Here is a 15223-nt window from a genome sequence, read left to right on the forward strand (position 1 = left end):
ACTCTTCTGTACACACTCCCTCCTATCCTAGTCCTTCCCCAGGTCATTGCCAAGCTCAAGGCAGACTGAACCAGACTCCTCCTGATCACCCCAGCATGGCCGAGGCAGCACGGATTCTCAGACCTCCTTGCTCTGTTGGTTCAGCCTCCCCTGTCACAGCCTGAGAAGGAGGTTAGTCTTCAGGGTGAATGATTGCGAGTCAGTGGAGCCCAGACTCCACAGACACACACACTGTTGGGGGGGGGGGAGAAGGTCCCGGGTGGGGACTAATTTTCATAGCTGAGTATAGGTCCAGCTTTCATTTGAAAAGCTGTCTGCAGGGGTGGAGTGCAGAGGAATCCACAAAGTGCCAGAAGGTGGAAAGGAATGTGCAGGGGGAGTTTGGGGAGTGCATGGGAAAGGGTTCTGAATGTGCTGAAGGGGAGGGCGGGCCGGCATCTGCTCAGTCTGCAGTGTTACAAGAGTCTGGAGCATGTCGGTTTGATGCTCCAGAACTTTAATCAGCCTCCCTGTGGCATCCCTGTTGTAAGAATCCTTCTCTTGTCTTTCCTGCTTTTTGCTTTCCCTCCACTTCTTGTGTTCAGTGTTTTCTCCTCTGCAGCAGCACCACCCAGAACATATCTTCCTTCATCTGTCTCGGCCATTTTCTTATCTTGCGCAGACACTCTGCGGCTGTTGGGGGGTTGGTTCTCAAGGTCAAGTCTGGAGACGGATAATTAACAATAAACAGAAGTGCTGTTGCCAACTACACAGAGAGCATTGAAGAAGTAACATTAATACACTGCTGGTAACATACCTATCACTTTCTTGGTGACCCTAGGCAACCACCCATGAGGCAGAAGATCCCAAGAATGGCGAGTGAACCCAGGGGCAGGGCCTTGTTTACTACAGAAAAGCAATTGGAAAAAGTTGCAGGGCACTTATGGGGGGCAACACTCTAAACTTTCCCACCTTTTTCCACAGGCGGTGGTCACTATGGAAGATATCTCACTTCTGAGCGTAAGCAGGGAAGCAAGGGTGCATCTGCTACACACTTGCAGCTTCCGCCCTGGTCCCTATGTTGTTCGCCTGCGTGCAGCTTTGGTCCCTGCCCAAATGATTGAGAGACATTTTCCTATGCCACTCTTCAGTGAGGCAAGGAACAAAACAGCCCTGCCAAGGAACATTCGGCAGAGGATTGCTGAATACCTCCAGGAAAGCTTCCTAGAGAGCAGCATGGAGGATTCCTGAGAAATCTCAGAGTGCATCAACTCCCTGTTTCGCCATGCTGCCTAGCTGTACGGGAAAATGCCCAACACACAGAACAAAGCCAGCCTATTACATTTCTCTGCCCCTAACCTGCTTCAAAACTTCACAGAGCAAAACCACTTGCCAGGGGTCTACTCTCCTGCTTCTGGCTTGCCAGAGAGTGACTGCAAAGATTGGCTGGACACCTCTGGAGTGGAGAACAGCTCCTGAGTAGATGCATCATGGGACTCCACATCTTCTTAAGCCTCCACCTCTTCATAAATTACTTCTTCCTCTGGGTTAGGCCCACTTTCTACTGGCTCCAGATCCGCTGAAGTATCCACGGTGCTCTTTGCAGTGGAGGTTGGGTCACCACCTAGAATAGTGTCCAACTCCTTATAAAAACGGCAGATGTGGGGCACAGCCGTAGAGCGACGGTTTGCCTCCCTCACACTGTGGTATGCGCTCCTCAGCTCCTTCACCTTTGCTCTGTATTGCAGCATGTCCTGATTATATCCCTTTTCATGCAAGCTGCACGCGATCTGGCCATAGGTATCAAAATTCCTACGGCTGGAGTGCAGCTGGGACTGATAAGCGTTTCCTCTCCCCAAACACTTATCAGATTCAGTAGCTCCACAGTGGTCCAAGCAGGAGATCATTTGCTGCATGGAGCCACCATGGTCAGCTGGGAATATGCAATGTGAGCTCAGCACACTGAGCAAACAGGAAGGGGGATTTCAAAATTCCTGGGGCTTTAAAGGGGGAGGTGTGGAAAGTGGTTTACCTGGCGTCAGGGCAGCAGAGTTGAAAATGCTGGCCAGAGTGATCAGGATGGGCATTGTGGGGACACCATCCAGAAGCCAATAACAGCACTAAAAATCAAACACGGTGTCTACACTGGTACTACAGTGCTAAAACCTTGGCACAAAAAGCCTTATGACTCTTATCAGGGTGGTTTTATTACAGTGTTGCAACTGAGGAGTTTCAGGACAAAAAGTGGCTTTGCAGTGTGTACACCTCTGCTGTTTCATCATCAAAAGCTGTCTTTTGGCAAAAAAACTTGCAAGTGTAAACCAGGCCTAAGTCATGAGTCAGCCAAACGTATCAGTGACATAGCGCTGGGAATCAACTGCTAAACCAGCACTTTGGTCAGGTAAACACCAATTAATTCCCCCCAAGGTAGGCCTGATAGGGTTTAATAGGTGGCTCAGAATGGGTTGGGTGAGCATTAATGAGCAAACTGATCTATTAACACAGGAGGCTAAGGGGGCACAGGAAAGTTATGCAGGAAGGGAGAAAGAGCCAATGATTTCTGACCAGAATGAGCCCTGTCCCCTCGTCAGGGAATTGAGGAGAAACTGAAACTAAATAATATGGTAAAGTAAGATGATGGGAAGAGCAAATATAAGTAAACTGCACTAAGGTGTCTAACAACTGAAGGTCTCTAAGTCTGTATTCACAGAGTGAAGTGGGATGTTATCCTGTCAGAGTGTCAAAGGGAAAACATTTAGTTTTTCATGACAGATAACATCACTGAATATATATTCATATGTGTAGTGATAATAGTGGTAAAGTGTATTTTTATTGCTATTCTGTGTTTACAAAGCTACAGCACCTGAAATCTGGAAGGATTCACACATGACTCTCTACCTCTGTTGTCATAGGAACAACTTCTAGGTGCCAAATAGCTTTGTAATATCAGTACTTACATTTTCAGCAGCTCTCAAGAAGGGAGAAGCTGTGGTAAGCTGTGAAGAAACCGGAAGGCGAGAAAGTCAGAGCACAGTATGTGAAAGCATCCCAGTCATGAGATGAACAGAATGACCAAGAGAAGATACCTTTTATCTGCTTTTATGAAATAAAAGCTATAGTCCCAGAGGTAACCAGCTCCCAAATTCTCATGCAAAATTTAAAATATTAGCTAATTTTTAAAAAAAAAGAAAATTCACTAGTTTGAATAAAAGGTATATTAAAAAGTTCATTAAATATCAAGTAGCATTACAGCTTTACAAGTAGCAATATCAAGTAGCATTACAGCTTAAGAAATCCTTCTCAAGATCAGCAAAAGGGAAGGAAATGTGATGTCATTTTTAGCCTTCTTCAGTTTCTATGGATACTAAAAATCAAGTCTAGAGTCTGATCAATATATCCATTTATATATATGTAACCCTTTTGCCAGTCAGAGTTGGCAGCAACAAGGGCCGGGTTCAGTATCTAGGGGTTCCTTTTCAACAATACAACACAAAACTGGCTCAAACCCCCACCCAGTGACTGGAGACAATTACACACCACCCCCTGGGCCTTTAAAAGGCAATACTTCCCCTCTCGCAAGCACAGAGTCTGAGTGTAGCAAAAAACTTTTAATAAAAGGAGGGAAGTAACTTGGCATTAATTTGGGGAAACACTGAAAACAGGGCTCATAAACATAAACCATGAGCAAAAGACCCACTCCAAAGTAAGTTGTGCAGTGTCCTTTTCCCCTCAAGTTCTTAAGTCCAGCAACCCAAAGGTCCCTTTAATGTGCCCGTCCCTTCTCCGCACCCCACTCATAGTTGCTGTCCTTGGGACAGTGCAGACCCAGAGTTCAGAGGTGCATCTGCAGAGTTCACCTCCCACACTGGGTTGATGGGGAAGGTAAGGAGGCACCTTACTTGCTCCACTGCTCAGACACTCACTCTCCACCTGTCTCTATGTAGCTTTGCTTGGGCCCTCTCCGCCAGCTGCCCTGCTGGCCACACCTCTCTGCCAACCACCCTGCTGGCCGCTCACCAAGCTATCCTCAGAGCCCACCACTTAACACAGCTGTCAAGGTTCCTCCCCCACTCTGAACGCTAGGGTACAGATGTAGGGAACCTGCATGAAAACCTCCTAAGCTTATCTTTACCAGCTTAGGTCAAAAAGTTCCCCAAGGTACAAAATATTCCACCCTTTGTCCTTGGATTGGCCGCTACCACCACCAAACAAATACTGGTTACTGGGGAAGAGCTGTTTGGAAATGTCTTTCCCCCCAAATACTTCCCAAAACCTTGCACCCCACTTCCTGGACAAGGTTTGGTAAAAAGCCTCACCAATTTGCCTAGGTGACTACAGACCCAGACCCTTGGATCTTAAGAACAATTCTCTCAACACTTGCACCCCCCCCCTTTCCTGGGACATGTTGGATAAAAAGCCTCACCAATTTGCATAGGTGACCACAGACCCAAACCCTTGGATCTGAGAACAATGAAAAAGCATTCAGTTTTCTTACAAGAAGACTTTTAATAGAAATAGGAGTAAATAGAAGTAAAGAAATCCCCTCTGTAAAATCAGGATAGTAGATACCTTACAGGGTAATTAGATTCAAAACATAGAGAATCCCTCTAGGCAAAACCTTAAGTTACAAAAAAGATACACAGACAGAAATAGTTATTCTATTCAGCACAATTCTTTTCTCAGCCATTTAAAGAAATCATAATCTAACACATACCTAGCTAGATTACTTACTAAAAGTTCTAAGACTCCATTCCTGGTCTATCCCCAGCAAAGACAGAATATAGACAGACCCACAGACCCTTTGTTTCTCTCCCTCCTCCCAGCTTTTGAAAGTATCTTGTCTCCTCATTGGTCATTTTGGTCAGGTGCCAGCGAGGTTACCTTTAACTTCTTAACCCTTTACAGGTGAAAGGAGTTTTCCTCTGGCCAGGAGGGATTTTAAAGGGGTTTACCCTTCCCTTTATATTTATGACAACAGCTCTGTGATTTCAGCTGTTAATGGGGGAGCCCCACTGCTAGTGCACACTGGGCAGTCTCTTGCATCAGAGACACTGTCCCAAAGCAGGTCTAATACTTAGATCTAGTTATCAGTGATTTTAGCACTGCGGTATGTAACAAGACTCTCAGTGGAGTCCAAATTAGCTCTGTTATTACACAATGAAGAGAGGAAGAGTCAAATGGTGTCTGAAATCCTTACACAGGGCCTACACCACAAGATACACATACCTATCCTCACACTCTCTCAACTCACTGGGATTTGGAACCCATGTCCCCTGCCTAGCGAGTGCCGTTTAGTTGAGGGTGCGTCCCTCAATCGGGAAATACCAAGTACAGTTCTGCTGCCCTTGATTTACACAACAAAGATAACAACTCTTTATTACTCCTGCCCCAATAACAAGGTGACTGGGGATCCCACATCATCCAAAAGTGACCATTTGAGCGAGCAATCCCATCATGCTGAGCACCTAGGCAGGGTGGAGTACTCATGCAAATGAGATCAGCTCCTGAAGTTCTCTTCCACAGCTCATCACTAGATGTCAGGGGAGAACTCATTCAGACTCTGCTTACATATAGAATGAATAAATGCATAAATAACGGTTTATTTCTGTAGATCATTCTAGCTTGCTATATATTATGTGCACTGGAAATGAGGTAGAGCATAATTACCTGTTAATAGCGTTAGGGAAAAGAGACTTCAAGAAGAAAGGAAATGCATAGTAGCAATAAAGAAGTGGGGAGAACTCCCTGCTAACTCCTCTTGTGGCCTTCTGGGGCAAGAGGAGAACCACCCCTCTGGACCTGATCCTTCTGTGTTCTCTGCAGCAGGGAGAGGCAAAGACACTGACCTGAATTCTCAGTTATACTAAGACTCCTGTACACTGCTAGAGTGGTGTAAAGGCTCTTAGTGTGATTGAGAATTCAGGCCTGAATCCTCAAAAACCCCATCTGCAGTAGAGATCTTTGGCATTTACAGAACCATTTCAAGCACTGGAAACATTTTCAAAACACTTCATGTTCACACACAAAAGTGATGATAATATTTTTGACTATTAAGTGATTGTATGAATTCAGAGCAAGTCTTATAACCAGCCTGGAATGATTCAGGCTCCAATGAATTGTTTCTGTGCCGTGCATGGGCAGTCCATGCAGTGCAGCTGTACCAGATTAGCTGACTTTCCCTGCACAATCTCATAACAATTTGAATAAATAAAAGTGTAAAAGTTCAGTGTGTTGCTGCAACCTTTTTTTGTCATTCACTGTTAAATTAGAGTTGTTTGATTAACCTGGTATGCTTCCTGTTTCCTCTTAATTCCGGTTTTGCTTTGAGCTATTGCAGGGGTTTTAATTTTATGCCTAAAACTTTGTCTTCGGAGATGCAATACCTGAAGTGTTGAGGCCTTTCTTCTTTAAAAATAATCAAGGATGAGGGTATAAGTGTGGGTGTGTATGACAGTTTAGAAATTTGTGGGCATATATATTTTTAAATGTATGTAGATGTGTTTTCTCAATGAATATGTTGTACAGTAAAAGGAGGAGCTTATTTGGGTTGTGTTTCATATGAGCATTTCTTCTAGTTCTAATCTATTATTTCGCAATTGTAGAATTTCTCCTTAAGTAACCAGATCTAGGTAGTTTCTAAACTATAAGTTTATATAGAAATTCCAAGAAGAAGGTAGATTAAATTTAATTCTGAGGTGTTCAAATTTTAGTAGTGTTATGTCTTGGGAACAAAGTCTTCAACGGTCAGCAGTCCTTTGGCCCCCTAGCTTTTAAAGTAAACATCTTCCTGTCCTTGGGATAAACCTAGTAGCCCATATATGTAGGAGAGAAGAGTTTAGAGAAAACACCAGGAAGTTAGTCTGTGCGTACACGGCTAGAATGCTAGCTGTGGCTGCAGCACCTCTTTAAATTGTTCTCTTACTAGAGATCCAGTTTAGTTCTGAAACTTGGAATCCTCTTGTGTTATAACTCAACATGTGGTGCATGAAACACTAGCCAAGTATGGTAAAGTCCAGCTTATGGACACAGCGAGCAAACAGGCCTATCTGGTTTTAAAAAGACACATCCCCTGAAGTCCAAGGAAGACAAAAGACACAGGGATAGTGTCTGCAGGCAATCACTGACTCCCAGTCCCCAGACATCATGGCATCTGGGATGATTTAAGCTTTAGGTAAGACTAAGATGTGTGTAGGTTTCTGTGTTTTTACCCCTTTTCTCTGATTGTTATATTCCATGGATAAATATATACTTTTGTTTTGAAGAAGCTGTTCTGAGTCACTGCATAACCTACTGGTCACAGCTCCTGAAAGGAAGTCTCTTGCAAGGGCCAAACCCAGCTGGATCTGTAGAACAAACATGATAATCAGAGGTGCTGCAGCCCAGGGACCTAGTCTATGAGTGGGAGAAACATGGGATTTGCTCCAGAAAGGAGTGAAGGCTCAGGGCCTGGCACTGCAAAAGATGCACTCAGGAGAGACTGAAGAGGGGTCAAATGTGCATTTTCTCTGTAACCATGGCACATACTCATGCTACATTCAATATCACGCTGAGGGAAAAGTGAATAGATTGGTTATTAAGTGGTCATGGTTAAAGGTGGAACAAAGGCCCAGCATTAAAGCTACCCTAGTACAATTAACCATGTAGCAATACTCTTATACTAGTTCCCAGCTGATTGACAATACTAAAATATAGCACGCTATCAGATAATCCATTCGCCTTTTAAAAATACTACTATATTTTTAAGAGGGAGCTTTTCAAGTGTTATGAAATTTGCTTATGTTTTTAAAATTGATCACAATTACACATAGAAAAAATCTTAATTATGCCATAAATTGGTCGAGTTAGTCATTACTCAGAAAGAGAAAGTGGTGTCCTTGAGTGAAAGTAGAAACCTGAGGTTTTATCCTATTTAGTGGTTTGGTCTATAAGGATAGAAAAGAACATTGAGGGTATTCAGATATATGGCTACATGAAATGAATATAAATGATATTTCATATAGGCTGCCTTATGCAATATGCATAGGATGAAATCCTGATCCCAGCTGAAGTCAGGGGCAAAATTCCAGTTGATTTCAATGGGGCTAGGATTTCATCCATACTCTACTCTATAGATTTTGATCCTGTCTTTCAGAGGGGCTGAGCACCTGCAGCTCCCACTGACTTCAATGGGAGCAGTACACGTTCAGCACCTCTGATAATCAGGGACCTCTGACCCATCCTGATCTCTCAGAGCACACCCCCTCAGCTCTCAGGCCTTGGGCCATTATCTATGTCAGAGTGAAATCGTGATTCGCCCACTCTCAGACCAGGTTTTGGCCTACAATCTCCAGGTGCTCACTGGGATTCCCTCAGTAGGTCTGACTTAGGTTTTGTTCCCTCCATGAGCTATGACAGTGGAATCCAGAAACCAGACAGCCTTCTTAAAGCAAAGGATTAATTTTATTTAGAACCAAAAGATTTCAGAGAAAACAGTATGAAACAATAAATAGTCTATGTGCATGCCTGTCTTTCACTAAGGCTCACCATTCCCTGGAAGCTGGGAAATGCCCTAAGTATATTCAGACACTCCTACATGACTTGTGTATGGGTTCCTTGTGGGTCTGTACTCTCCAGGAACAACTCCACCCCCTCTCCAGACAGTACTTGTAAGTGTTTACTATCCCTTTGATGCCTAGGCTCCCAGCCTTGACAGTAGACCATGGTCTTGTAATTGCCCCACAAATATTTATTGGGAAACTATTAACCTATAACCATGTGTTTTCCTGCTTGTTTTCCCAACAGCTCTACATTAAGCAAGACCGACTCATTCATACAGGAAAGTCTAATAACACATATATAGTAACTTCACCTCACTGACCAGCTCACAAATAGTACTCATAAAATTATTTCATATTGGGTATTCTTACATTATTACACAGCAGCTCCACATCCACACCAGCCCTATATGGAAAAGTATGGATGCATTCAGTCAGGACCATCAAATATTAGGCTGGCATAAAATATGACAGCACATGTTCTATGAACATAAAACCAGAGAATCAAAGTACATACCATATGATTCTGGGCTGATGACTGCAGTTATCCAGGTAAGTCAATGGTTTTCAACCTTTTTTTTCCATTTGCAGACTCCTAAAAATTTTTGAATGGAGCTTTGGAAATTCAACCTGTGATCCGTGGACTCCTGCCATAGAAGTCTTAAACTGAAAACTGACTGAACAGAATTCAACTCAGGGCTCAGGTCTGCAGGGCTGGAGTGTAGGCTCTGAGACCCTCTGAGGGATGAGGGTCTCTGATCCTGAGCTCCAGCCCGGTCCTCAACATCTACAGTGCAATTTTATAGCCCCGCAGCCTGAGCCCCATGAACCGAAGTCAGCTGACCCAGGCAAGCCATGGCCGTGCTACCAGTCTTTTATGGCAGTGTAGGTGTACCCAGGGAGACAGAGACAGGCCATCACAAAGTGGATGAAGCAGCAAAGAAACATGCAAGAGACAGATTCCTACAATGCTGCCTGCAGGCATAAGGCAGCACTTCTAATGGTGAGTGTGGCCATAACAGGCTCCATTACAGTGACATTGTAAGGGGCCACTGCAGAGCCTGAAATCGTGCCCTGCAACAGCATTACCTTAAAAAAATAAAAAGACTGGTAAAAATCCTTTCAAAATATTCCAATAGATCAATGACAGAATCATGCAGAAAACCCCTTTTGTTTCTGCAGCTCATAATACAACATTATTCTTGGTTACATGTGAGTAACTGACTTAATGGCATGAAGAATTACACCAGGTTGAATTTATAATATTATGTAAAGCAGATAACTTCATGCTGACTTTTAAGTAAGAACAGGTGATTGCAGCAACCTTATTAATGTTCATAAAGTCAAGATTTGACATAAACATAGAATGGAACAAGTAAAATAGTGTTATGGCATGAATCATGCAGCTAAGTTAACAGTAAAAGGAAACAGAGATGAAATATTTATCATGGTAATGTGCACTTCATGACTCATCTGCATGCCAAAAAACAAAATATGTGAATAATACCTACTTGCCATTGTCTAATCAAAGAGGGAGGGATGATGGAAAATATTATAGCTCTTAAGAAAACAACCTGAACCACTTATTAATTTAAAGGTAACCTGTGGGTTTCCTGGTCAGAGATTTACACATACAAGGTGTTTTTCTATTGAAACAAAAACGTATTACCCGGATGCCAATCTATTGTGCTTGAATGACACGATGGAGAAAATTATGATTTAGGGCTTGATCTTATGCACACTACTACCCATTTATCTCAGTGGGATTCCACACACAAAGGAGATTTCTCACCTGCTGCTTGCAGGACCATGCCCCAAATCTTTACAGTGTTTAGAGACCCGATGAAAACTGAACAGCTGTAATAGCTAAGCCTACAAGCCACATCTCAAGTAAAAACAGTTTGTCATACTAGGTCTGATTAATGTGGGAATGTCTGTTCTTGATTTTTTTTTTTTTTAAATAAAGATTAGTTCTATATAGAGCATGTGTAGCTCTGACTTAGAGGCCAGCTGCCCAGACAGCAATTCTTCCAGTATTTACATACTTATTCCATAATGCCAAGAGCCTGTCTGACAAATCATAAAATGTATTTTAAAAAGATGATGATTTGATGTTTGTGGTTTCGTCTGATTTTGCCACCTGCCTACTCCTACTGTGCATGTGACAATTTAAATGGTGCTGGCTCTCTCAAATTGATCATAACATGATTTTGGTCCCTGCTGCTGGAGCTCTTTTTAGAGGACTCAACCAGGATCAGGGCCCCATTGTACAAACACAGAGTCAGAGGGAGTCCCTACACTGAACAGCTTACAGCAAAGCAGAGTCGTGAGTTTGTGGGAGCCAGAAATGGAACTCCCTCCCCCACAAGTTTTCTCATAGAGAAGCTACCAAACATCCTATAGAGGGGGATCAACTTTTAATCGCTGCTGAGGTGGGCTGTATTCAAACTTATGACCTAGAGGACAAAGGCTCTGTAGCCTGTCAGCAATGCCCTGAGGCATCCTGTCCCTCAGAAGTGCAAATAACTTACAAGTGTCCATCTAAAGTCTTTGTGAGAAGAGAGCAATAGTAGAGTAGTTTGTGGATGAATCAATCTACTAGCTCGTAAGGTTACTGTTAAAAATCACTCATCTGAAGTACATGATGGGTAGAAAAAGTCATTGGAAGGCACCTCTAGGAGCAAGAGGATGGAGAAAGCTGAATTTTATATGGATTCCAGTGCCAAATAGCCCCCCTTTTGGTATATACTGTAGGAAATAACCTGTTCTAACAGCTGACTGGCCTAGATGACATAATCTGTCCTGTATTAAGTATCAGAGGGGTAGCTGTGTTAGTCTGGATCTGTAAAAGTGGCAAAAAGTCCTGTTGCACCTTATAGACTAACAGACGTATTGGAGCGTAAGCTTTCGTGGGTGAATACTCACTTTGTCGGATGCATGTCTTGTATTATTTAACTTCTATGACTCTTTCTAGCTGCAAAGACATACAGTGCTGCTTAGGGCCTAATATACCTTTAAAAGCTGCATGCCTGTCATAACCAAGAAAAAGCACAGAGCCAGAGAAAAAGAGAGAGAAGAGTACAGAAAGAAATAGCTGCATCCCAACTGTAGTGTGAGCACCTTAATAGAGAGAAAGATCAGTTCTTTTTGGCCAGGACAACAGGAATAATTAGAATTAACTAGAATTGGTTTGAGACCAGGCTTGATGAAGAGCTGTAGAATGAATGAGACAAGATAAGTGATATTAAGAAAAATGGAACCCTACAGACAACTATTTACAGGAAATAAAATACTATACCTATATTCACAGATACAGTAAACATCCCAAACACACCAAGAAATCTGTTAACCACAGCCACGCCCTCAGATACCACAGAATATGCTCTTAAAACCACCTTTACCAAACAAGCAGAGTCCACCAGAGAAGTAGCTTGCATCATGGAACACGACATCCAAATACCCTGAGAAAACCTGCTTCAATACAGGGGAAAAAAACCCACCAACCACACACCCCTTCTTGTCACCTGCCACCCCACCTCGGAATCCATACATGGTATCATCAAACAATTACAACCCATACTCAATGGGGACCACCTCCTGAAAGAAATCTTTCCCCAACCCTCTCTTCTGGCCTTCAAATAACCCCCAACCTTGCCAAGCTCATCATCAAAGCAAGGTCCACACAGACCAAAACACATCAACTCAAAGCAACATGAGACCCACCATTACAATAGATGCAAAACCTGCAGACATATCTCTACTGCTACAATGATCAATACCTCGCCCCCAACACACCTTTCAAGATCCAGCGGGTCTACATATGTCTATCATAATATGTGGTATACTTCATCAGTGCACTAAATGCTCCAGAGCAACTATGTGGGTGAAACAAATCAATCACTATACTCTCAAATGAACTCACACAGAAAAATGATAAAAGACAAAAATTAGTATATCACCCCTGGGTGAATACTTTTCACAAAATGATCACTCCATATCTAATCTTTTAGTCCTCATTTTCAAAGGAAACATGCATAACACCTTCAAAAGACAAGCCTGGGTGCTTAAATTCATCACTTTGCTAGACACTCAAAATCATGGACTCAAAAGAGACACTGGATTTATGGCTCATTACAACAATATGTAACCCACTAACCCTCCTTTGTCCTATGGCTGTAGAGACGTTAACTGGCCTCTTCACCTTGAATGGTCTCTTGCAACATGTGTTAACTCTTTATGCTTAACTTGTTTCACCTTCTATTTAGCTGTGACACTCTGAGTACCTTTCTCAGACCAGAAGAAGAGCTCTGTATTAGCTCAAAAGCTTGTCTCTTTCACCAACAGAAGTTGGTCCAATAAAAGATATTACCGCACCCACCTGATCTCACTAAGAACTAGTGCATTTGGAAGGATGGGGAAACTAACAACTTCAGAAAATAAGACAAGGAAGAGTACAAAGAGATTAGAGGAGGGAGGAGCTACTGTGACGGGCAGTGAAAAAACACCCTTATAAAACTAGGAAATCAAAGTTGTAAATTATTCATTTATGATTATTATGCAAGTATTGCATTGGCTTTATAAGGAGCATTAATTATATTGCATTAGTTCCCCAAGGATTGAAGCCCCATTTTGTCAGGTGCTGTGTGAACACAGAGTAAACAACAGCCCCACCCAGATTGCTTTAATTAAAGACAAGTTTAATTAAAGACGAGACATTACAAATGGGAGTAATAAACAGTAGGAGACAAGGTGGAGAGAGAGAGAGAGAGAGAGAGAGAGAGAGAGAGAGAGAGAACGAACGAACGAACACACACAGAGTTAACAGTAATCCGATCACATGGTTAGAGGGTAGTTATGCACATAACTTGGTGTTTCTACCTTTTTTCCTGTTACATTTAAAAATGAGAGAAGAGATGGCAAGTGGGGGAATGGAGGGAGGCAATGAGCTAATAGCATGAGAGCACAAAAAAGAAACAGAAGTGGGGCACTGAGAGGAAGAAGAATAGAGTACCTTCTTCTGAGTTAGCTTAGTCCACTTTGGATAAGTATTCTAAAATAGCTATGTCAGTCAATTCTGAAGGTAAATGATTTTATCTTGCAGATTAAGAGGAACATGGAGGGCAGGGGGTTTAGATCAGCAAAGGAGGAGCATGAGGAAAAAGGGCAGAACAAAGTTAAACAAAGTTCAAGCAGCAGAGAGGAAAAAATATGTCCACAGTACAGTTTTTAGAATGTAGTCTTCTGACAACAGGATGCCTTGGGTTCTGAAGGTACCTCACAAGTTCATGGAGTCCAAGGCCAGAAGGGACCATTGTGATCATCTAGTCTGACTGCCTGTATAACACAGGCCACTGCAATTCCCCAAAATAATTCATATCTTTTAGAAAAACATTGAATCTTGAATTAAAAGATGTCAGTGATGGAGAATCTGCCACGGCCTTTGATAAATTGTTCCAATGGTTAATTACTCTCACTGTTAAAAATTTACACCTTATTACCATTCCGAATTTATCTCGTTTCAGCTCCCAGCCAGTGGATCGCGTTATACCTTTCTCTGTTACATTGAAGGGCCTCATCCCCTGCCCTCCTGCTGTTGCCTCCGCTCTTTGTTACTGGGGAAGTCCCTGCTGTTCCTGGGCACTGTCTCTGTCTCTCTTGTACATCTGGCTGAGAGGGTAAGTTGCTTGTAGAGAGTTCCCCCCCACATACACACTCATGTTTGGTCCATGGCGACTGTAGTGGAGTCCTGGCTCTCAACAACTTTGACATTTTTTTAAAAGACAAATTGAAACATAAGACATAAATCCAGCTGCCAACTCCATTGTATCCCAGCAACAACCAGCTAAATCCAGATAGCCAAAAAGTCAAGAAAACCCCACCTTCCCATATTACTCTCCTCAGACACTGAGGCCTAGCTCTGCAATGGGATTTAAGCATTGCAGTGCTCTGCTTCACAGCATCTAACTTTTAGGGGCATAGACAAGTCACTGGAACAGCACTGCAATCAAGAAAGCCTGTGCTGGGAACTTCGACTCCCTATAGAAAGAATGGGGAGAAATAGGTGCCTAAGAATGCGATCCACAAAAGGCAGCATGCTAGGATTTGGGTAAGCTAGCCAATGGGAGAGGACAATGTGTGGGGTGTGTCCTAAGTCCCATCTCTTCCTTAGAGATTGGCACCTAGTTCTACTGGCAATCAAGAGCCAGGAACCCTTTTCCTGGAGCGAAGCACCTGCCTCACTCCACACAAAACAGCCATTGGTAGTGGTGACCTTTTAACTTCTAGTCCAGTGATTAGAGTTCTCTCCTGGCAGCTGGGTGAGCCAGGTTCCGCTCACTCCTCTGCTTGATTGGAAGAAAGGATTTGAACAGGTTTCTCTCTCCTCTTAGGAGAGTGTTCTGAGCTATGAGATATTCTGATGTGGGGCTCGCTCTCCCAGTCTCTCCTATTCAAGCTATTCCATTTGTAGTCAATAGTATCGAAAACGGTAGGAGGGTGAAAATGCCAATGCCCCTTGGAGACTTGCTTTTCAGAGTAAGACTTGGTGGGAAGTGCTAGAGCAGGAAGAGCTGGAAGGATATAGAGCAGCCATACATTTGTGAAAATCATAGAAAAGATGTTTACTGGTAGACACATAACCAAAAGAGACCAAATCTTTAGTCTCACAACTGAATGTGGCTGTGACTGCTGAAGGACATCTTAAAAGTACA

Source organism: Eretmochelys imbricata, chromosome 1 (genome assembly GCF_965152235.1).
Source record: "Eretmochelys imbricata isolate rEreImb1 chromosome 1, rEreImb1.hap1, whole genome shotgun sequence".
In the NCBI taxonomy this organism is placed as follows: Eukaryota; Metazoa; Chordata; order Testudines; family Cheloniidae; genus Eretmochelys; species Eretmochelys imbricata.